The sequence below is a fragment of the Camelina sativa genome, chromosome 19, assembly GCF_030686135.1.
Source record: "Camelina sativa cultivar CO46 ecotype springtype chromosome 19, ASM3068613v1".
In the NCBI taxonomy this organism is placed as follows: Eukaryota; Viridiplantae; Streptophyta; class Magnoliopsida; order Brassicales; family Brassicaceae; genus Camelina; species Camelina sativa.
This window is the reverse complement of record NC_141898.1, coordinates 20,162,453-20,187,011: the sequence shown is the minus strand read 5'-3', so window position 1 is coordinate 20,187,011 and position 24,559 is coordinate 20,162,453.

Below are 24,559 nucleotides of genomic sequence, written 5' to 3'. Positions count from 1 at the left end.
GAAACAGGCTAAAACCAAGAAAACATTGATTCATAGCACTAAACAGCTTTGTTACTGTTTCTAGGGTCAGAATGTGTGAAAATCCAATGCATTTGACTAATTGTAAGAGTTCGGGATGAATTTTGAGTGTTTAGACACCACTTAAACTCAATTTATCCCGAAACAGGCTTAAACCGAGAAAACAGCCTAAAACCGAGAGAAAACATCGATTCGAAGGAGTAAACAGCTATGTTACTCTTTCTAGGGAAAAAATACGTAACAATCCAACATTTGACTAATTAAAAGAGTTCGGGTTGAATTTGGAGTGTTTAGACACTACTTCTACCCATTTTGTCCCAGAATAGGCTAAAACCGAGAAAACATTGATGCTAAGCAGTAAACAGCTTTGTTACTGTTTCTAGGGTCAGAATGTGTGAAAATCCAATGCATTTGACTAATTGTCTAGGGTCAGAATGTGTGAAAATCCAATGCATTTGACTAATTGTAAGAGTTCGGGATGAATTTTGAGTGTTTAGACACCACTTAAACTTGTTTATCCCGAAACTGGCTTAAACCGAGAAAACAGGCTAAAACCGAGAGAAAACATTGATTCGAAGCAGTAAACAACTATGTTACTCTTTCTAGGGAAAAAAATATGTAACAGTCCAACATTTGACTAATTATAAGATTTCTGGTTGAATTTGGAGTGTTTAGACACTACTTATACCTATTTTGTCCCGAAAGAGGCTAAAACCGAGAAAACATTGATTCTAAGCATTAAACAGCTTTGTTACTGTTTCTAGGGTCAAAGTGTGTGAAAATCCAATGCATTTGACTAATTGTAAGAGTTCGGGATGAATTTTGAGTGTTTAGACACCACTTAAACTCGTTTTATCCCGAAACAGGCTTAAACCGAGAAAACAGGCTAAAACCAAGAGAAAACATTGATTCGAAGCAGTACACAGCTATGTTACTCTTTCTAGGGAAAAAATATGTAACAATCCAACATTTGACTAATTATAAGAGTTCGGGTTGAATTTGGAGTATTTAGACACTACTTATACCCATTTTGTCCCGGAATAGGCTAAAACCGAGAAAACATTGATTCTAAGCAGTAAACAGCTTTGTTACTGTTTCTAGGGTCAGAATGTTTGAAAATCCAATGCATTTGACTAATTGTAAGAGTTCGGGATGAATTTTGAGTGTTTAGACACCACATAAACCCGTTTTATCCCGAAATAGGCTTAAACCGAGAAAACAGGCTAAAACCGAGAGAAAACATTGATTCGAAGCAGTAAACAACTATGTTACTCTTTCTAGGTACAAAATACGTAACAATCCAACATTTGACTAATTATAAGAGTTCGGGTTGAATTTGGAGTATTTAGACACTACTTATACCCATTTTGTCCCGGAACAGGCTAAAACCGAGAAAACATTGATTCTAAGCAGTAAACAGCTTTGTTACTGTTTCTAGGGTCAGAATGTTTGAAAATCCAATGCATTTGACTAATTGTAAGAGTTCGGGATGAATTTTGAGTGTTTAGACACCACATAAACCCGTTTTATCCCGAAATAGGCTTAAACCGAGAAAACAGGCTAAAACCGAGAGAAAACATTGATTCGAAGCAGTAAACAGCTATGTTACTCTTTCTAGGGGAAAAATATGTAACAATCCAACATTTGACTAATTATAAGAGTTCGGGTTGAATTTGGAGTATTTAGACACTACTTATACCCATTTTGTCCCAGAACAGGCTAAAACCGAGAAAACATTGATTCTAAGCAGTAAACAGCTTTGTTACTGTTTCTAGGGTCAGAATGTTTGAAAATCCAATGCATTTGACTAATTGTCTAGGGTCAGAATGTGTGAAAATTCAATGCATTTGACTAATTGTAAGAGTTCGGGATGAATTTTGAGTGTTTAGACACCACTTAAACTCGTTTTATCCCGAAACAAGCTTAAACCGAGAAAACAGGCTAAAACCAAGAGAAAACATTGATTCGGAGCAGTAAACAGCTATGTTACTCTTTCTAGGGGAAAAATATGTAACAAACCAACATTTGACTAATTATAAGAGTTCGGGTTGAATTTGGAGTATTTAGACACTACTTATACCGATTTTGTCCCAGAACAGGCTAAAACCGAGAAAACATTGATTCTAAGCAGTAAACAGCTTTGTTACTGTTTCTAGGGTCAGAATGTTTGAAAATCCAATGCATTTGACTAATTGTAAGAGTTCGGGATGAATTTTGAGTGTTTAGACACCACTTAAACTCGTTTTATCCCGAAACAAGCTTAAACTGAGAAAACAGGCTAAAACCAAGAGAAAACATTGATTCGGAGCAGTAAACAGCTATGTTACTCTTTCTAGGGGAAAAATATGTAACAAACCAACATTTGACTAATTATAAGAGTTCGGGTTGAATTTGGAGTATTTAGACACTACCTATACCCATTTTGTCCGAGAACAGGCTAAAACCGAGAAAACATTGATTCTAAGCAGTAAACAGCTTTGTTACTGTTTCTAGGGTCAGAATGTTTGAAAATCCAATGCATTTGACTAATTGTCTAGGGTCAGAGTGTGTGAAAATTCAATGCATTTGACTAATTGTAAGAGTTCGGGATGAATTTTGAGTGTTTAGACACCACTTAAACTCGTTTTATCCCAAAACAGGCTTAAACCGAGAAAACAGGCTAAAACCGAGAGAAAACATTGATTCGAAGCAGTAAACAGCTATGTTACTCTTTCTAGGGAAAAAATATGTAACAATCCAACATTTGACTAATTATAAGAGTTCGGGTTGAATTTGGAGTGTTTAGACACTACTTATACCCATTTTGTCCCGGAACAGGCTAAAACCGAGAAAATATTGATTCTAAGCAGTAAACAGCTTTGTTACTGTTTCTAGGGTCAGAATGTTTGAAAATCCAATGCATTTGACTAATTGTAAGAGTTCGGGATGAATTTTGAGTGTTTAGACACCACTTAAACCCGTTTTATCCCGAAACAAGCTTAAACCGAGAAAACAGGTTAAAACCAAGAGAAAACATTGATTCGAAGCAGTAAACAGCTATGTTACTCTTTCTAGGGGAAAAATATGTAACAAACCAACATTTGACTAATTATAAGAGTTCGGGTTGAATTTGGAGTATTTAGACACTACCTATACCCATTTTGTCCGAGAACAGGCTAAAACCGAGAAAACATTGATTCTAAGCAGTAAACAGCTTTGTTACTGTTTCTAGGGTCAGAATGTTTGAAAATCCAATGCATTTGACTAATTGTCTAGGGTCAGAGTGTGTGAAAATTCAATGCATTTGACTAATTGTAAGAGTTCGGGATGAATTTTGAGTGTTTAGACACCACTTAAACTCGTTTTATCCCAAAACAGGCTTAAACCGAGAAAACAGGCTAAAACCGAGAGAAAACATTGATTCGAAGCAGTAAACAGCTATGTTACTCTTTCTAGGGAAAAAATATGTAACAATCCAACATTTGACTAATTATAAGAGTTCGGGTTGAATTTGGAGTGTTTAGACACTACTTATACCCATTTTGTCCCGGAACAGGCTAAAACCGAGAAAATATTGATTCTAAGCAGTAAACAGCTTTGTTACTGTTTCTAGGGTCAGAATGATTGAAAATCCAATGCATTTGACTAATTGTAAGAGTTCGGGATGAATTTTGAGTGTTTAGACACCACTTAAACCCGTTTTATCCCGAAACAAGCTTAAACCGAGAAAACAGGTTAAAACCAAGAGAAAACATTGATTCGAAGCAGTAAACAGCTATGTTACTCTTTCTAGGGGAAAAATATGTAACAAACCAACATTTGACTAATTATAAGAGTTCGGGTTGAATTTGGAGTATTTAGACACTACTTATACCCATTTTCTCCCGGAACAGGCTAAAACCGAGAAAACATTTATTCTAAGCAGTAAACAGCTTTGTTACTGTTTCTAGGGTCAGAGTGTGTAAAATTCCAATGCATTTGACTAATTGTAAGAGTTCGGGATGAATTTTGAGTGTTTAGACACCACTTAAACTCGTTTTATCCCGAAACATGCTTAAACCGAGAAAACAGGCTAAAACCGAGAGAAAATATTGATTCGAAGCAGTAAACAGCTGTGCTACTCTTTCTAGGGAAAAAATATGTAACAATCCAACATTTGACTAATTATAAGAGTTCGGGTTGAATTTGGAGTGTTTAGACACTACTTATACCTATTTTGTCCCGGAACAGGCTAAAACCGAGAAAACATTGATTCATAGCACTAAACAGCTTTGTTACTGTTTCTAGGGTCAGAATGTGTGAAAATCCAATACATTTGACTAATTGTAAGAGTTCGGGATGAATTTTGAGTGTTTAGACACCACTTAAACTCAATTTATCCCGAAACAGGCTTAAACCGAGAAAACAGCCTAAAACCGAGAGAAAACATCGATTCGAAGGAGTAAACAGCTATGTTACTCTTTCTAGGGAAAAAATACGTAACAATCCAACATTTGACTAATTAAAAGAGTTCGGGTTGAATTTGGAGTGTTTAGACACTACTTCTACCCATTTTGTCCCAGAATAGGCTAAAACCGAGAAAACATTGATGCTAAGCAGTAAACAGCTTTGTTACTGTTTCTAGGGTCAGAATGTGTGAAAATCCAATGCATTTGACTAATTGTCTAGGGTCAGAATGTGTGAAAATCCAATGCATTTGACTAATTGTAAGAGTTCGGGATGAATTTTGAGTGTTTAGACACCACTTAAACTTGTTTATCCCGAAACTGGCTTAAACCGAGAAAACAGGCTAAAACCGAGAGAAAACATTGATTCGAAGCAGTAAACAACTATGTTACTCTTTCTAGGGAAAAAAATATGTAACAGTCCAACATTTGACTAATTATAAGATTTCTGGTTGAATTTGGAGTGTTTAGACACTACTTATACCTATTTTGTCCCGAAAGAGGCGAAAACCGAGAAAACATTGATTCTAAGCATTAAACAGCTTTGTTACTGTTTCTAGGGTCAAAGTGTGTGAAAATCCAATGCATTTGACTAATTGTAAGAGTTCGGGATGAATTTTGAGTGTTTAGACACCACTTAAACTCGTTTTATCCCGAAACAGGCTTAAACCGAGAAAACAGGCTAAAACCAAGAGAAAACATTGATTCGAAGCAGTACACAGCTATGTTACTCTTTCTAGGGAAAAAATATGTAACAATCCAACATTTGACTAATTATAAGAGTTCGGGTTGAATTTGGAGTATTTAGACACTACTTATACCCATTTTCTCCCGGAACAGGCTAAAACCGAGAAAACATTTATTCTAAGCAGTAAACAGCTTTGTTACTGTTTCTAGGGTCAGAATGTTTGAAAATCCAATGCATTTGACTAATTGTAAGAGTTCGGGATGAATTTTGAGTGTTTAGACACCACATAAACCCGTTTTATCCCGAAATAGGCTTAAACCGAGAAAACAGGCTAAAACCGAGAGAAAACATTGATTCGAAGCAGTAAACAACTATGTTACTCTTTCTAGGGACAAAATACGTAACAATCCAACATTTGACTAATTATAAGAGTTCGGGTTGAATTTGGAGTATTTAGACACTACTTATACCCATTTTGTCCCGGAACAGGCTAAAACCGAGAAAACATTGATTCTAAGCAGTAAACAGCTTTGTTACTGTTTCTAGGGTCAGAATGTTTGAAAATCCAATGCATTTGACTAATTGTAAGAGTTCGGGATGAATTTTGAGTGTTTAGACACCACATAAACCCGTTTTATCCCGAAATAGGCTTAAACCGAGAAAACAGGCTAAAACCGAGAGAAAACATTGATTCGAAGCAGTAAACAGCTATGTTACTCTTTCTAGGGGAAAAATATGTAACAATCCAACATTTGACTAATTATAAGAGTTCGGGTTGAATTTGGAGTATTTAGACACTACTTATACCCATTTTGTCCCAGAACAGGCTAAAACCGAGAAAACATTGATTCTAAGCAGTAAACAGCTTTGTTACTGTTTCTAGGGTCAGAATGTTTGAAAATCCAATGCATTTGACTAATTGTCTAGGGTCAGAATGTGTGAAAATTCAATGCATTTGACTAATTGTAAGAGTTCGGGATGAATTTTGAGTGTTTAGACACCACTTAAACTCGTTTTATCCCGAAACAAGCTTAAACCGAGAAAACAGGCTATAACCAAGAGAAAACATTGATTCGGAGCAGTAAACAGCTATGTTACTCTTTCTAGGGGAAAAATATGTAACAAACCAACATTTGACTAATTATAAGAGTTCGGGTTGAATTTGGAGTATTTAGACACTACTTATATCGATTTTGTCCCAGAACAGGCTAAAACCGAGAAAACATTGATTCTAAGCAGTAAACAGCTTTGTTACTGTTTCTAGGGTCAGAATGTTTGAAAATCCAATGCATTTGACTAATTGTAAGAGTTCGGGTTGAATTTTGAGTGTTTAGACACCACTTAAACCCGTTTTATCCCAAAACAGGCTTAAACCGAGAAAACAGGCTAAAACCGAGAGAAAACATTGATTCGAAGCAGTAAACAACTATGTTACTCTTTCTAGGGACAAAATACGTAACAATCCAATATTTGACTAATTATAGGAGTTCGGGTTGAATTTGGAGTGTTTAGACACTACTTATACCCATTTTGTCTCGAAACAGGCTAAAACCGAGAAAACATTGATTCTAAGCAGTAAACAGCTTTGTTACTGTTTCTAGGGTCAGAGTGTGTGAAAATCCAATGCATTTGACTAATTGTAAGAGTTCGGGATGAATTTTGAGTGTTTAGACACCACTTAAACTTGTTTTATCCCGAAACAGGCTTAAACCGAGAAAAAGGCTAAAACCGAGAGAAAACATTGATTCGAAGCAGTAAACAGCTTTGTTACTCTTTCTAGGGAAAAAATATGTAACAATTCAACATTTGACTAATTATAAGAGTTCGGGTTGAATTTGGTGTGTTTAGACACTACTTGTACCCATTTTGTCCTGAAACAGGCTAAAACCAAGAAAACATTGATTCTAAGCACTAAACAGCTTTGTTACTGTTTCTAGGGTCAGAATGTGTGAAAATCCAATGCATTTGACTAATTGTAAGAGTTCGGGATGAATTTTGAGTGTTTAGACACCACTTAAACTCAATTTATCCCGAAACAGGCTTAAACCGAGAAAACAGCCTAAAACCGAGAGAAAACATCGATTCGAAGCAGTAAACAGCTATGTTACTCTTTCTAGGGAAAAAATACGTAACAATCCAACATTTGACTAATTAAAAGAGTTCGGGTTGAATTTGGAGTGTTTAGACACTACTTCTACCCATTTTGTCCCAGAATAGGCTAAAACCGAGAAAACATTGATTCTAAGCAGTAAACAGCTTTGTTACTGTTTCTAGGGTCAGAATGTTTGAAAATCCAATGCATTTGACTAATTGTCTAGGGTCAGAATGTGTGAAAATTCAATGCATTTGACTAATTGTAAGAGTTCGGGATGAATTTTGAGTGTTTAGACACCACTTAAACTCGTTTTATCCCGAAACAAGCTTAAACCGAGAAAACAGGCTAAAACCAAGAGAAAACATTGATTCGGAGCAGTAAACAGCTATGTTACTCTTTCTAGGGGAAAAATATGTAACAAACCAACATTTGACTAATTATAAGAGTTCGGGTTGAATTTGGAGTATTTAGACACTACTTATACCGATTTTGTCCCAGAACAGGCTAAAACCGAGAAAACATTGATTCTAAGCAGTAAACAGCTTTGTTACTGTTTCTAGGGTCAGAATGTTTGAAAATCCAATGCATTCGACTAATTGTAAGAGTTCGGGTTGAATTTTGAGTGTTTAGACACCACTTAAACCCGTTTTATCCCAAAACAGGCTTAAACCGAGAAAACAGGCTAAAACCGAGAGAAAACATTGATTCGAAGCAGTAAACAACTATGTTACTCTTTCTAGGGACAAAATACGTAACAATCCAATATTTGACTAATTATAGGAGTTCGGGTTGAATTTGGAGTGTTTAGACACTACTTATACCCATTTTGTCTCGAAACAGGCTAAAACCGAGAAAACATTGATTCTAAGCAGTAAACAGCTTTGTTACTGTTTCTAGGGTCAGAGTGTGTGAAAATCCAATGCATTTGACTAATTGTAAGAGTTCGGGATGAATTTTGAGTGTTTAGACACCACTTAAACTTGTTTTATCCCGAAACAGGCTTAAACCGAGAAAAAGGCTAAAACCGAGAGAAAACATTGATTCGAAGCAGTAAACAGCTTTGTTACTCTTTCTAGGGAAAAAATATGTAACAATTCAACATTTGACTAATTATAAGAGTTCAGGTTGAATTTGGTGTATTTAGACACTACTTATACCCATTTTGTCCCGGAACAGGCTAAAACCGAGAAAACATTGATTCTAAGCAGTAAACAGCTTTGTTACTGTTTCTAGAGTCAGAATGTTTGAAAATCCAATGCATTTGACTAATTGTCTAGGGTCAAAATGTGTGAAAATCCAATGCATTTAACTAATTGTAAGAGTTCGGGATGAATTTTGAGTGTTTAGACACCACTTAAACTCGTTTTATCCCGAAACAGGCTTAAACCGAGAAAACAGGCTAAAACCGAGAGAAAACATTGATGCGAAGCAGTAAACAGCTATGTTACTCTTTCTAGGGACCGAATATGTAACAATCCAACATTTGACTAATTATAAGAGTTCGGGTTGAATTTGGAGTGTTTAGACACTACTTGTACCCATTTTGTCCTGAAACAGGCTAAAACCAAGAAAACATTGATTCTAAGCACTAAACAGCTTTGTTACTGTTTCTAGGGTCAGAATGTGTGAAAATCCAATGCATTTGACTAATTGTAAGAGTTCGGGATGAATTTTGAGTGTTTAGACACCACTTAAACTCAATTTATCCCGAAACAGGCTTAAACCGAGAAAACAGCCTAAAACCGAGAGAAAACATCGATTCGAAGCAGTAAACAGCTATGTTACTCTTTCTAGGGAAAAAATACGTAACAATCCAACATTTGACTAATTAAAAGAGTTCGGGTTGAATTTGGAGTGTTTAGACACTACTTCTACCCATTTTGTCCCAGAATAGGCTAAAACCGAGAAAACATTGATGCTAAGCAGTAAACAGCTTTGTTACTGTTTCTAGGGTCAGAATGTGTGAAAATCCAATGCATTTGACTAATTGTCTAGGGTCAGAATGTGTGAAAATCCAATGCATTTGACTAATTGTAAGAGTTCGGGATGAATTTTGAGTGTTTAGACACCACTTAAACTCGTTTATCCCGAAACTGGCTTAAACCGAGAAAACAGGCTAAAACCGAGAGAAAACATTGATTCGAAGCAGTAAACAACTATGTTACTCTTTCTAGGGACAAAATATGTAACAATCCAACATTTGACTAATTATAAGAGTTCAGGTTGAATTTGGAGTGTTTAGACACTACTTATACCCATATTGTCCCGAAACAGGCTAAAACCGAGAAAACATTGATTCTAAGCAGTAAACAGCTTTGTTGCTGTTTCTGTGGTCATAATGTGTGACAATCCAATGAATTTGACTAATTGTAAGAGTTCGGGATGAATTTTAACTGTTTAGACACCACATAAACTCGTTTTATCCCGAAACAGGCTTAAACCAAGAAAACAGGCCAAAACCGAGAGAAAACATTGATTCAAAGTATTAAACAGCTATGTTACTCTTTCTAGGGAAAAAAATATGTAACAGTCCAACGTTTGACTAATTATAAGATTTCTGGTTGAATTTTGGAGTGTTTAGACACTACTTATACCTATTTTGTCCCGAAAGAGGCTAAAACCGAGAAAACATTGATTCTAAGCATTAAACAGCTTTGTTACTGTTTCTAGGGTCAAAGTGTGTGAAAATCCAATGCATTTGACTAATTGTAAGAGTTCGGGATGAATTTTGAGTGTTTAGACACCACTTAAACTCGTTTTATCTCGAAACAGGCTTAAACCGAGAAAACAGGCTAAAACCAAGAGAAAACATTGATTCGAAGCAGTACACAGCTATGTTACTCTTTCTAGGGAAAAAATATGTAACAATCCAACATTTGACTAATTATAAGAGTTCGGGTTGAATTTGGAGTATTTAGACACTACTTATACCCATTTTGTCCCGGAACAGGCTAAAACCGAGAAAACATTGATTCTAAGCAGTAAACAGCTTTGTTACTGTTTCTAGGGTCAGAATGTTTGAAAATCCAATGCATTTGACTAATTGTAAGAGTTCGGGATGAATTTTGAGTGTTTAGACACCACATAAACCCGTTTTATCCCGAAATAGGCTTAAACCGAGAAAACAGGCTAAAACCGAGAGAAAACATTGATTCGAAGCAGTAAACAGCTATGTTACTCTTTCTAGGGGAAAAATATATAACAAACCAACATTTGACTAATTATTAGAGTTCGGGTTGAATTTGGAGTATTTAGACACTACCTATACCCATTTTGTCCGAGAACAGGCTAAAACCGAGAAAACATTGATTCTAAGCAGTAAACAGCTTTGTTACTGTTTCTAGGGTCAGAATGTTTGAAAATCCAATGCATTTGACTAATTGTCTAGGGTCAGAGTGTGTGAAAATTCAATGCATTTGACTAATTGTAAGAGTTCGGGATGAATTTTGAGTGTTTAGACACCACTTAAACTCGTTTTATCCCAAAACAGGCTTAAACCGAGAAAACAGGCTAAAACCGAGAGAAAACATTGATTCGAAGCAGTAAACAGCTATGTTACTCTTTCTAGGGAAAAAATATGTAACAATCCAACATTTGACTAATTATAAGAGTTCGGGTTGAATTTGGAGTGTTTAGACACTACTTATACCCATTTTGTCCCGGAACAGGCTAAAACCGAGAAAACATTGATTCTAAGCAGTAAACAGCTTTGTTACTGTTTCTAGGGTCAGAATGTTTGAAAATCCAATGCATTTGACTAATTGTAAGAGTTCGGGATGAATTTTGAGTGTTTAGACACCACTTAAACCCGTTTTATCCCGAAACAAGTTTAAACCGAGAAAACAGGTTAAAACCAAGAGAAAACATTGATTCGAAGCAGTAAACAGCTATGTTACTCTTTCTAGGGGAAAAATATGTAACAAACCAACATTTGACTAATTATAAGAGTTCGGGTTGAATTTGGAGTATTTAGACACTACTTATACCCATTTTGTCCCGAAACAGGCTAAAACCGAGAAAACATTGACTCTAAGCAGTAAACAGCTTTGTTACTGTTTCTAGGGTCAGCATGTGTGAAAATCCAATGCATTTGACTAATTGTAAGAGTTCGGGATGAATTTTGAGTGTTTAGACACCACTTAAACTCGTTTGATCTCGAAATAGGCTTAAACCGAGAAAACAGGCTAAAACCGACAAAAAATATTGATTCGAAACAGTAAACAGCTATGTTACTCTTTCTAGGGAAAAAAATATGTAACAATCCAACATTTGACTAATTATAAGAGTTCGGGTTGAATTTGGAATGTTTAGACACTACTTGTACCCATTTTGTCCTGAAACAGGCTAAAACCAAGAAAACATTGATTCATAGCACTAAACAGCTTTGTTACTGTTTCTAGGGTCAGAATGTGTGAAAATCTAATGCATTTGACTAATTGTAAGAGTTCGGGATGAATTTTGAGTGTTTAGACACCACTTAAACTCAATTTATCCTGAAACAGGCTTAAACCGAGAAAACAGCCTAAAACCGAGAGAAAACATCGATTCGAAGCAGTAAACAGCTATGTTACTCTTTCTAGGGAAAAAATACGTAACAATCCAACATTTGACTAATTAAAAGAGTTCGGGTTGAATTTGGAGTGTTTAGACACTACTTCTACCCATTTTGTCCCAGAATAGGCTAAAACCAAGAAAACATTGATGCTAAGCAGTAAACAGCTTTGTTACTGTTTCTAGGGTCAGAATGTGTGAAAATCCAATGCATTTGACTAATTGTCTAGGGTCAGAATGTGTGAAAATCCAATGCATTTGACTAATTGTAAGAGTTCGGGATGAATTTTGAGTGTTTAGACACCACTTAAACTTGTTTATCCCGAAACTGGCTTAAACCGAGAAAACAGGCTAAAACCGAGAGAAAACATTGATTCGAAGCAGTAAACAACTATGTTACTCTTTCTAGGGAAAAAAATATGTAACAGTCCAACATTTGACTAATTATAAGATTTCTGGTTGAATTTGGAGTGTTTAGACACTACTTATACCTATTTTGTCCCGAAAGAGGCTAAAACCGAGAAAACATTGATTCTAAGCATTAAACAGCTTTGTTACTGTTTCTAGGGTCAAAGTGTGTGAAAATCCAATGCATTTGACTAATTGTAAGAGTTCGGGATGAATTTTGAGTGTTTAGACACCACTTAAACTCGTTTTATCCCGAAACAGGCTTAAACCGAGAAAACAGGCTAAAACCAAGAGAAAACATTGATTCGAAGCAGTACACAGCTATGTTACTCTTTCTAGGGAAAAAATATGTAACAATCCAACATTTGACAAATTATAAGAGTTCGGGTTGAATTTGGAGTATTTAGACACTACTTATACCCATTTTGTCCCGGAACAGGCTAAAACCGAGAAAACATTGATTCTAAGCAGTAAACAGCTTTGTTACTGTTTCTAGGGTCAGAATGTTTGAAAATCCAATGCATTTGACTAATTGTAAGAGTTCGGGATGAATTTTGAGTGTTTAGACACCACATAAACCCGTTTTATCCCGAAATAGGCTTAAACCGAGAAAACAGGCTAAAACCGAGAGAAAACATTGATTCGAAGCAGTAAACAGCTATGTTACTCTTTCTAGGGGAAAAATATATAACAAACCAACATTTGACTAATTATAAGAGTTCGGGTTGAATTTGGAGTATTTAGACACTACCTATACCCATTTTGTCCGAGAACAGGCTAAAACCGAGAAAACATTGATTCTAAGCAGTAAACAGCTTTGTTACTGTTTCTAGGGTCAGAATGTTTGAAAATCCAATGCATTTGACTAATTGTCTAGGGTCAGAGTGTGTGAAAATTCAATGCATTTGACTAATTGTAAGAGTTCGGGATGAATTTTGAGTGTTTAGACACCACTTAAACTCGTTTTATCCCAAAACAGGCTTAAACCGAGAAAACAGGCTAAAACCGAGAGAAAACATTGATTCGAAGCAGTAAACAGCTATGTTACTCTTTCTAGGGAAAAAATATGTAACAATCCAACATTTGACTAATTATAAGAGTTCGGGTTGAATTTGGAGTGTTTAGACACTACTTATACCCATTTTGTCCCGGAACAGGCTAAAACCGAGAAAACATTGATTCTAAGCAGTAAACAGCTTTGTTACTGTTTCTAGGGTCAGAATGTTTGAAAATCCAATGCATTTGACTAATTGTAAGAGTTCGGGATGAATTTTGAGTGTTTAGACACCACATAAACCCGTTTTATCCCGAAATAGGCTTAAACCGAGAAAACAGGCTAAAACTGAGAGAAAACATTGATTCGAAGCAGTAAACAGCTATGTTACTCTTTCTAGGGGAAAAATATATAACAAACCAACATTTGACTAATTATAAGAGTTCGGGTTGAATTTGGAGTATTTAGACACTACCTATACCCATTTTGTTCGAGAACAGGCTAAAACCGAGAAAACATTGATTCTAAGCAGTAAACAGCTTTGTTACTGTTTCTAGGGTCAGAATGTTTGAAAATCCAATGCATTTGACTAATTGTCTAGGGTCAGAGTGTGTGAAAATTCAATGCATTTGACTAATTGTAAGAGTTCGGGATGAATTTTGAGTGTTTAGACACCACTTAAACTCGTTTTATCCCAAAACAGGCTTAAACCGAGAAAACAGGCTAAAACCGAGAGAAAACATTGATTCGAAGCAGTAAACAGCTATGTTACTCTTTCTAGGGAAAAAATATGTAACAATCCAACATTTGACTAATTATAAGAGTTCGGGTTGAATTTGGAGTGTTTAGACACTACTTATACCCATTTTGTCCCGGAACAGGCTAAAACCGAGAAAACATTGATTCTAAGCAGTAAACAGCTTTGTTACTGTTTCTAGGGTCAGAATGTTTGAAAATCCAATGCATTTGACTAATTGTAAGAGTTCGGGATGAATTTTGAGTGTTTAGACACCACTTAAACCCGTTTTATCCCGAAACAAGCTTAAACCGAGAAAACAGGTTAAAACCAAGAGAAAACATTGATTCGAAGCAGTAAACAGCTATGTTACTCTTTCTAGGGGAAAAATATGTAACAAACCAACATTTGACTAATTATAAGAGTTCGGGTTGAATTTGGAGTATTTAGACACTACTTATACCCATTTTGTCCCGAAACAGGCTAAAACCGAGAAAACATTGACTCTAAGCAGTAAACAGCTTTGTTACTGTTTCTAGGGTCAGAGTGTGTGAAAATCCAATGCAATTGACTAATTGTAAGAGTTCGGGATGAATTTTGAGTGTTTAGACACCACTTAAACTCGTTTGATCTCGAAATAGGCTTAAACCGAGAAAACAGGCTAAAACCGACAAAAAATTTTGATTCGAAGCAGTAAACAGCTATGTTACTCTTTCTAGGGAAAAAAATATGTAACAATCCAACATTTGACTAATTATAAGAGTTCGGGTTGAATTTGGAGTGTTTAGACACTACTTGTACCCATTTTGTCCTGAAACAGGCTAAAACCAAGAAAACATTGATTCATAGCACTAAACAGCTTTGTTACTGTTTCTAGGGTCAGAATGTGTGAAAATCCAATGCATTTGACTAATTGTAAGAGTTCAGGATGAATTTTGAGTGTTTAGACACCACTTAAACTCAATTTATCCCGAAACAGGCTTAAACCGAGAAAACAGCCTAAAACCGAGAGAAAACATCGATTCGAAGCAGTAAACAGCTATGTTACTCTTTCTAGGGAAAAAATACGTAACAATCCAACATTTGACTAATTAAAAGAGTTCGGGTTGAATTTGGAGTGTTTAGACACTACTTCTACCCATTTTGTCCCAGAATAGGCTAAAACCGAGAAAACATTGATGCTAAGCAGTAAACAGCTTTGTTACTGTTTCTAGGGTCAGAATGTGTGAAAATCCAATGCATTTGACTAATTGTCTAGGGTCAGAATGTGTGAAAATCCAATGCATTTGACTAATTGTAAGAGTTCGGGATGAATTTTGAGTGTTTAGACACCACTTAAACTTGTTTATCCCGAAACTGGCTTAAACCGAGAAAACAGGCTAAAACCGAGAGAAAACATTGATTCGAAGCAGTAAACAACTATGTTACTCTTTCTAGGGAAAAAAATATGTAACAGTCCAACATTTGACTAATTATAAGATTTCTGGTTGAATTTGGAGTGTTTAGACACTACTTATACCTATTTTGTCCCGTAAGAGGCTAAAACCGAGAAAACATTGATTCTAAGCATTAAACAGCTTTGTTACTGTTTCTAGGGTCAAAGTGTGTGAAAATCCAATGCATTTGACTAATTGTAAGAGTTCGGGATGAATTTTGAGTGTTTAGACACCACTTAAACTCGTTTTATCCCGAAACAGGCTTAAACCGAGAAAACAGGCTAAAACCAAGAGAAAACATTGATTCGAAGCAGTACACAGCTATGTTACTCTTTCTAGGGAAAAAATATGTAACAATCCAACATTTGACTAATTATAAGAGTTCGGGTTGAATTTGGAGTATTTAGACACTACTTATACCCATTTTGTCCCGGAACAGGCTAAAACCGAGAAAACATTGATTCTAAACAGTAAACAGCTTTGTTACTGTTTCTAGGGTCAGAATGTTTGAAAATCCAATGCATTTGACTAATTGTAAGAGTTCGGGATGAATTTTGAGTGTTTAGACACCACATAAACCCGTTTTATCCCGAAATAGGCTTAAACCGAGAAAACAGGCTAAAACCGAGAGAAAACAATGATTCGAAGCAGTAAACAGCTATGTTACTCTTTCTAGGGAAAAAATATGTAACAATCCAACATTTGACTAATTATAAGAGTTCGGGTTGAATTTGGAGTATTTAGACACTACTTATACCCATTTTGTCCCGGAACAGGCTAAAACCGAGAAAACATTGATTCTAAGCAGTAAACAGCTTTGTTACTGTTTCTAGGGTCAGAATGTTTGAAAATCCAATGCATTTGACTAATTGTAAGAGTTCGGGATGAATTTTGAGTGTTTAGACACCACATAAACCCGTTTTATCCCGAAATAGGCTTAAACCGAGAAAACAGGCTAAAACCGAGAGAAAACATTGATTCGAAGCAGTAAACAGCTATGTTACTCTTTCTAGGGGAAAAATATATAACAAACCAACATTTGACTAATTATAAGAGTTCGGGTTGAATTTGGAGTATTTAGACACTACCTATACCCATTTTGTCCCAGAACAGGCTAAAACCGAGAAAACATTGATTCTAAGCAGTAAACAGCTTTGTTACTGTTTCTAGGGTCAGAATGTTTGAAAATCCAATGCATTTGACTAATTGTCTAGGGTCAGAATGTGTGAAAATTCAATGCATTTGACTAATTGTAAGAGTTAGGGATGAATTTTGAGTGTTTAGACACCACTTAAACTCGTTTTATCCCAAAACAGGCTTAAACCGAGAAAACAGGCTAAAACCGAGAGAAAACATTGATTCGAAGCAGTAAACAGCTATGTTACTCTTTCTAGGGACAAAATACGTAACAAACCAACATTTGACTAATTATAAGAGCTCGGGTTGAATTTGGAGTATTTAGACACTACTTATACCCATTTTGTCCCAGAACAGGCTAAAACCGAGAAAACGTTGATTCTAAGCAGTAAACAGCTTTGTTACTGTTTCTAGGGTCAGAATGTTGGAAAATCCAATGCATTTGACTAATTGTAAGAGTTCGGTTGAATTTTGAGTGTTTAGACACCTCTTAAACCCGTTTTATCCCAAAACAGGCTTAAACCGAGAAAACAGGCTTAAACCGATAGAAAACATTGATTCGAAGCAGTAAACAGCTATGTTACTCTTTCTAGGGGAATAATATGTAACAATCCAACATTTGACTAATTATAAGAGTTCGGGTTGAATTTGGAGTATTTAGACACTACTTATACCCATTTTGTCCCAGAACAGGCTAAAACCGAGAAAACATTGATTCTAAGCAGTAAACAGCTTTGTTACTGTTTCTAGGGTCAGAATTTTTGAAAATCCAATGCATTTGACTAATTCTCTAGGGTCAGAATGTGTGAAAATTCAATGCATTTGACTAATTGTAAGAGTTCGGGATGAATTTTGAGTGTTTAGACACCACTTAAACTCGTTTTATCCTGAAACAAGCTTAAACCGAGAAAACAGGCTAAAACCGAGAGAAAACATTGATTCGAAGCAGTAAACAGCTATGTTACTCTTTCTAGGGACAAAATACGTAACAATCCAACATTTGACTAATTATAGGAGTTCGGGTTGAATTTGGAGTGTTTAGACACTACTTATACCCATTTTGTCCCGAAACAGGCTAAAACCGAGAAAACATTGATTCTAAGCAGTAAACAGCTTTGTTACTGTTTCTAGGGTCAGAGTGTGTGAAAATCCAATGCATTTGACTAATTGTAAGAGTTTGGGATGAATTTTGAGTGTTTAGACACCACTCAAACTCGTTTTATCCCGAAACAGGCTTAAACCGAGAAAACAGGCTAAAACAAAGAGAAAACATTGATTCGAAGCAGTAAAAAGCTATGATACTCTTTCTAGGGAAAAAATATGTAACATTCCAACATTTGACTAATTATAAGAGTTCGGGTTGAATTTGGAGTATTTAGACACTACTTATACCCATTTTGGCCCAGAACAGGCTAAACCCGAGAAAACATTGATTCTAAGCAGTAAACAGCTTTGTTACTGTTTCTAGGGTCAGAATGTTTGAAAATACAATGCATTTGACTAATTGTAAGAGTTCGGGATGATTTTTGAGTGTTTAGACACCACTTAAACCCGTTTTATCCCGAAACAGGCTTAAACTGAGAAAACAGGCTAAAACCGAGAGAAAATATTGATTCGAAGCAGTAAACAGCTATGTTACTCTTTCTAGGGAAAAAAATATGTAACAATCCAACATTTGACTAATTATAAGAGTTCGGGTTGAATTTGGAGTGTTTAGACACTACTTATACCCATTTTGTCCCGAAACAGGCTAAAACCGAGAAAACATTGATTCTAAGCAGTAAACAGCTTTGTTACTGTTTCTAGGGTCAGAGTGTGTGAAAATCCAATGCATTTGACTAATTGTAAGAGTTCGGGATGAATTTTGAGTGTTTAGACTTCACTTAAACTCGTTTTATCCCGAAACAGGTTTAAACCGAGAAAACAGGCTAAAACCGAGAGAAAACATTGATTGGAAGTAGTAAACAGCTATTTTACTCTTTCTAGGGACAAAATATGTAACAATCCAACATTTGACTAATTATAAGAGTTCGGGTTGAATTTGGAGTGTTTAGACACTACTTATACCCATTTTGTCCTGAAACAGGCTAAAACCGAGAAAACATTGATTCTAAGCAGTAAACAGCTTTGTTACTGTTTCTAGGGTCAGAATGTGTGAAAATCCAATGCATTTGACTAATTGTAAGAGTTCGGGATGAATTTTGAGTGTTTAGACACCACTTAAACTCAATTTATCCCGAAACAGGCTTAAACCGAGAAAACAGCCTAAAACCGAGAGAAAACATCGATTCGAAGCAGTAAACAGCTATATTACTCTTTCTAGGGAAAAAATATGTAACAATCCAACATTTGACTAATTAAAAGAGTTCGGGCTGAATTTGGAGTATTTAGACACTACTTATTCCCATTTTGTCCCAGAACAGGCTAAAACCGAGAAAACATTGATTCTAAGCAGTAAACAGCTTTGTTACTGTTTCTAGGGTCAGAGTGTGTGAAAATCCAATGCATTTGACTAATTGTAAGAGTTCGGGATGAATTTTGAGTGTTTAGACACCACTTAAACTCGTTTTATCCCGAAACAGGCTTAAACCGAGAAAGCAAGCTAAAACCGAGAGAAAACATTGATTCGAAGCAGTACACAGCTATATTACTCTTTCTAGGGAAAAAATATGTAACAATCCAACATTTGACTAATTAAAAGAGTTCGGGTTGAATTTGGAGTGTTTAGACATTACTCATACCCATTTAGTCCCAGAACAGGCTAAAACCGAGAAAACATTGATTCTAAGCAGTAAACAGCTTTGTTACTGTTTCTAGGGTCAGAATGTTTGAAAATCCAATGCATTTGACTAATTGTCTAGGGACAGAATGTGTGAAAATCCAATGCATTTGACTAATTGTAAGAGTTCGGGATGAATTTTGAGTGTTTAGACACCACTTAAACTCGTTTTATCCCGAAACAGGCTTAAAACGAGAAAACAGCCTAAAACTGAGAGAAAACATTGATTTGAAGCAGTAAACAGCTATGTTACTCTTTCTAGGGACAAAATATGTAACAATCCAACATTTGACTAGTTATAAGAGTTTGGGTTGAATTTGGAGTGTTTAAACACTACTTATACCCATTTTGTCCCGAAAGAGGCTAAAACCGAGAAAACATTGATTCTAAGCAGTAAACAGCTTTGTTACTGTTTCTAGGGTCAGAGTGTGTGAAAATCTAATGCATTTGACTAATTGTAAGAGTTCGGGATGAATTTTGAGTGTTTAGACACCACTTAAGCTCGTTTTATCCCGAAACAAGCTTAAACCGAGAAAACAGGCTAAAACCGAGAGAAAACATTGATTCGAAGCAGTAAACAGCTATGTTACTCTTTCTAGGGACAAATTATGTAACAATACAACATTTGAATAATTATAAGAGTTCGGGTTGAATTTGGAGTATTTAGACACTACTTATACCCATTTTGTCCTAGAACAGGCTAAAACCGAGAAAACATTGATTCTAAGCAGTAAACAGCTTTGTTACTGTTTCTAGGGTCAGAGTGTGTGAAAATCCAATGCATTTGACTAATTGTAAGAGTTCGGGATGAATTTTGAGTGTTTAGACACCACTTAAACTCAATTTATCCCGAAACAAGATTAAACCGAGAAAACAGGCTAAAACCGAGAGAAAACATTGATTCGAAGCAGTAAACAGCTATGTTACTCTTTCTAGGGACAAAATATGTAACAATCCAACATTTGACTAATTATAAGAGTTCGGGTTGAATTTGGAGTGTTTAGACACTACTTATACCCATTTTATCCTGAAACAGGCTAAAACCGAGAAAACATTGATTCTAAGCAATAAACAGCTTTGTTACTGTTTCTAGGGTCAGAATGTGTGAAAATCCAATGCATTTGACTAATTGTAAGAGTTCGGGATGAATTTTGAGTGTTTAGACACCAATTAAACTCAATTTATCCCGAAACAGGCTTAAACCGAGAAAACAAGCTAAAACCAAGAGAAAACATCGATTCTAAGCAGTAAACAGCTATGTTACTCTTTCTAGGGAAAATATATGTAACAATCCAACATTTGACTAATTAAAAGCGTGCGGGTTAAATTTGGAGTGTTTAGACATTACTCATACCCATTTTGTCCAAGAACAGGCTAAAACCGAGAAAACATTGATTCTAAGCAGTAAACAGCTTTGTTACTGTTTCTATGGTCAGAATGTTTGAAAATCCAATGCATTTGACTAATTGTCTAGGGTCAGCATGTGTGAAAATCCAATGCATTTGACTAATTGTAAGAGTTCGGGATGAATTTTGAGTGTTTAAACACCACTTAAACTCGTTTAATCCCGAAACAGGCTTTAACCGAGAAAACAGGCTAAAACCGAGAAAAAACATTGATTCGAAGCAGTAAACAGCTATGTTACTCTTTCTAGGGAAAAATATGTAACAATCCAACATTTGACTAATTAAAAGAGTTCGGGTTGAATTTGGAGTGTTTAGACACTACTTATACCCATTTTGTCCCAGAACAGGCTAAAACCGAGAAAACATTGATTCTAAGCAGTAAACAGCTTTGTTACTGTTTCTAGGGTCAGAATGTTTGAAAATCCAATGCATTTGACTAATTGTCTAGGGTCAGGTGTGTGAAAATCCAATGCATTTGACTAATTGTAAGAGTTCAGGATGAATTTTGAGTGTTTAGACACCACTTAAACTCAATTTATCCCGAAACATGCTTAAACCGAGAAAACAGGCTAAAACCGAGAGAAAACATTGATTCGAAGCAGTAAACAGCTATGTTACTCTTTCTAGGGACAAATTATGTAACAATACAACATTTGACTAATTATAAGATTTCGGGTTGAATTTGGAGTGTTTAAACACTACTTATACCCATTTTGTCCCGAAAGAGGCTAAAACCGAGAAAACATTGATTCTAAGCAGTAAACAGCTTTGTTACTGTTTCTAGGGTCAGAGTGTGTGAAAATCCAATGCATTTGACTAATTGTAAGAGTTCGGGATGAATTTTGAGTGTTTAGACACCACTTAAACTCGTTTTATCCCGAAACAGGCTTAAACCGAGAAAGCAAGCTAAAACCGAGAGAAAACATTGATTCGAAGCAGTACACAGCTATATTACTCTTTCTAGGGAAAAAATATGTAACAATCCAACATTTGACTAATTAAAAGAGTTCGGGTTGAATTTGGAGTGTTTAGACATTACTCATACCCATTTAGTCCCAGAACAGGCTAAAACCGAGAAAACATTGATTCTAAGCAGTAAACAGCTTTGTTACTGTTTCTAGGGTCAGAATGTTTGAAAATCCAATGCATTTGACTAATTGTCTAGGGACAGAATGTGTGAAAATCCAATGCATTTGACTAATTGTAAGAGTTCGGGATGAATTTTGAGTGTTTAGACACCACTTAAGCTCGTTTTCTCCCGAAACAGGCTTAAACCGAGAAAACAGGCTAAAACCGAGAGAAAACATTGACTCGAAGCAGTAAACAGCTATGTTACTCTTTCTAGGGACAAATTATGTAACAATACAACATTTGACTAATTATAAGATTTCGGGTTGAATTTGGAGTGTTTAAACACTACTTATACCCATTTTGTCCCGAAACAGGCTAAAACCGAGAAAACATTGATTCTAAGCAGTAAACAGCTTTGTTACTGTTTCAAGGGTCAGGTGTGTGAAAATCCAATGCATTTGTCTAATTGTAAGAGTTCAGGATGAATTTTGAGTGTTTAGACACCACTTAAACTCAATTTATCCCGAAACATGCTTAAACCGAGAAAACAGGCTAAAACCGAGAGAAAACATTAATTCGAAGCAGTAAACAGCTATGTTACTCTTTCTAGGGACAAATTATGTAACAATACAACATTTGACTAATTATAAGATTTCGGGTTGAATTTGGAGTGTTTAAACACTACTTATACCCATTTTGTCCCGAAAGAGGCTAAAACCGAGAAAACATTGATTCTAAGCAGTAAACAGCTTTGTTACTGTTTCTAGGGTCAGAGTGTGTGAAAATCCAATGCATTTGACTAATTGTAAGAGTTCGGGATGAATTTTGAGTGTTTAGACACCACTTAAACTCAATTTATCCCGAAACAGGATTAAACCGAGAAAACAGGCTAAAACCGAGAGAAAACATTGATTCGAAGCAGTAAACAGCTATGTTACTCTTTCTAGGGACAAAATATGTAACAATCCAACATTTGACTAATTATAAGAGTTCGGGTTGAATTTGGAGTGTTTAGACACTACTTATACCCATTTTATCCTGAAACAGGCTAAAACCGAGAAAATATTGATTCTAAGCAGTAAACAGCTTTGTTACTGTTTCTAGGGTCAAAATGTTTGAAAATCCAATGCATTTGACTAATTGTAAGAGTTCGGGATGAATTTTGACTGTTTAGATACCACTTAAACTCGTTTTATCCCGAAACAGGCTTAAACCTAGAAAACAGACTAAAACCGAGAGAAAACATCGATTCGAAGCAGTAAACAGCTATGTTACTCTTTCTAGGGACAAAATATGTAACAATCCAACATTTGACTAATTATAAGAGTTCGGGTTGAATTTGGAGTGTTTAACCACTACTTATACCCATTTTGTCTTGAAACAGGCTAAAACCGAGAAAACATTGATTCTAAGCAGTAAACAGCTTTGTTACTGTTTCTAGGGTCAGAGTGTGTGAAAATCCAATGCATTTGACTAATTGTAAGAGTTCGGGATGAATTTTGAGTGTTAGACACCACTTAAACTCGTTTTATCCCGAAACAAGCTTAAACCGAGAAAACAGACTAAAACCGAGAGAAAACATCGATTCGAAGCAGTAAACAGCTATGTTACTCTTTCTAGGGAAAAAATATGTAACAATCCAACATTTGACTAATTAAAAGAGTTCGGGTTGAATTTGGAGTGTTTAGACATTACTCATACCCATTTAGTCCCAGAACAGGCTAAAACCGAGAAAACATTGATTCTAAGCAGTAAACAGCTTTGTTACTGTTTCTAGGGTCAGAATGTTTGAAAATCCAATGCATTTGACTAATTGTCTAGGGACAGAATGTGTGAAAATCCAATGCATTTGACTAATTGTAAGAGTTCGGGATGAATTTTGAGTGTTTAGACACCACTTAAGCTCGTTTTATCCCGAAACAGGCTTAAACCGAGAAAAGAGGCTAAAACCGAGAGAAAACATTGATTCGAAGCAGTAAACAGCTATGTTAATCTTTATAGGGAGAAAATATGTAACAATCCAACATTTGACCAATTATAAGAGTTCGTGTTGAATTTGGAGTGTTTAGAGACTACTTATACCCATTTTGTCCCGGAAGAGGCTAAAACCGAGAAAACATTGATTCTAAGCAGTAAACAGCATTGTTACTATTTCTATGGTCATAATGTGTGACAATCCAATGAATTTGACAAATTCTAAGAGTTTGGGATGAATTTTGAAGACTGTTTAGATAACACTTAAACTCGTTTTATCCCGAAACAGGTTTAAACTGAGAAAACAGGCTAAAACCGAGAGAAAACATTGATTCGAAGCAGTAAACAGCTATGTTACTCTTTCTAGGGACAAAATATGTAACAATCCAACATTTGACTAATTATAAGAGTTCGGGTTGAATTTGGAGTGTTTTGACACTACTTATACCCATTTTGTCCTGAAACAGGCTAAAACCGAGAAAACATTGATTCTAAGCAGTAAACAGCTTTGTTACTTTTTTTAGGGTCAGAGTGTGTGAAAATCCAATGCATTTGACTAATTGTAAGAGTTCGGGATGAATTTCGAGTGTTTAGACACCACTTAAACTCGTTTTATCCCGAAACAGGCTTAAACCGAGAAAAGAGGCTAAAACCGAGAGAAAACATTGATTCGAAGCAGTAAACAGCTATGTTACTCTTTATAGGGAGAAAATATGTAACAATCCAACATTTGACTAATTATAAGAGTTCGGGTTGAATTTGGAGTGTTTAGAGACTACTTATACCCATTTTGTCCCGGAAAAGGCTAAAACCGAGAAAACATTGATTCTAAGCAGTAAACA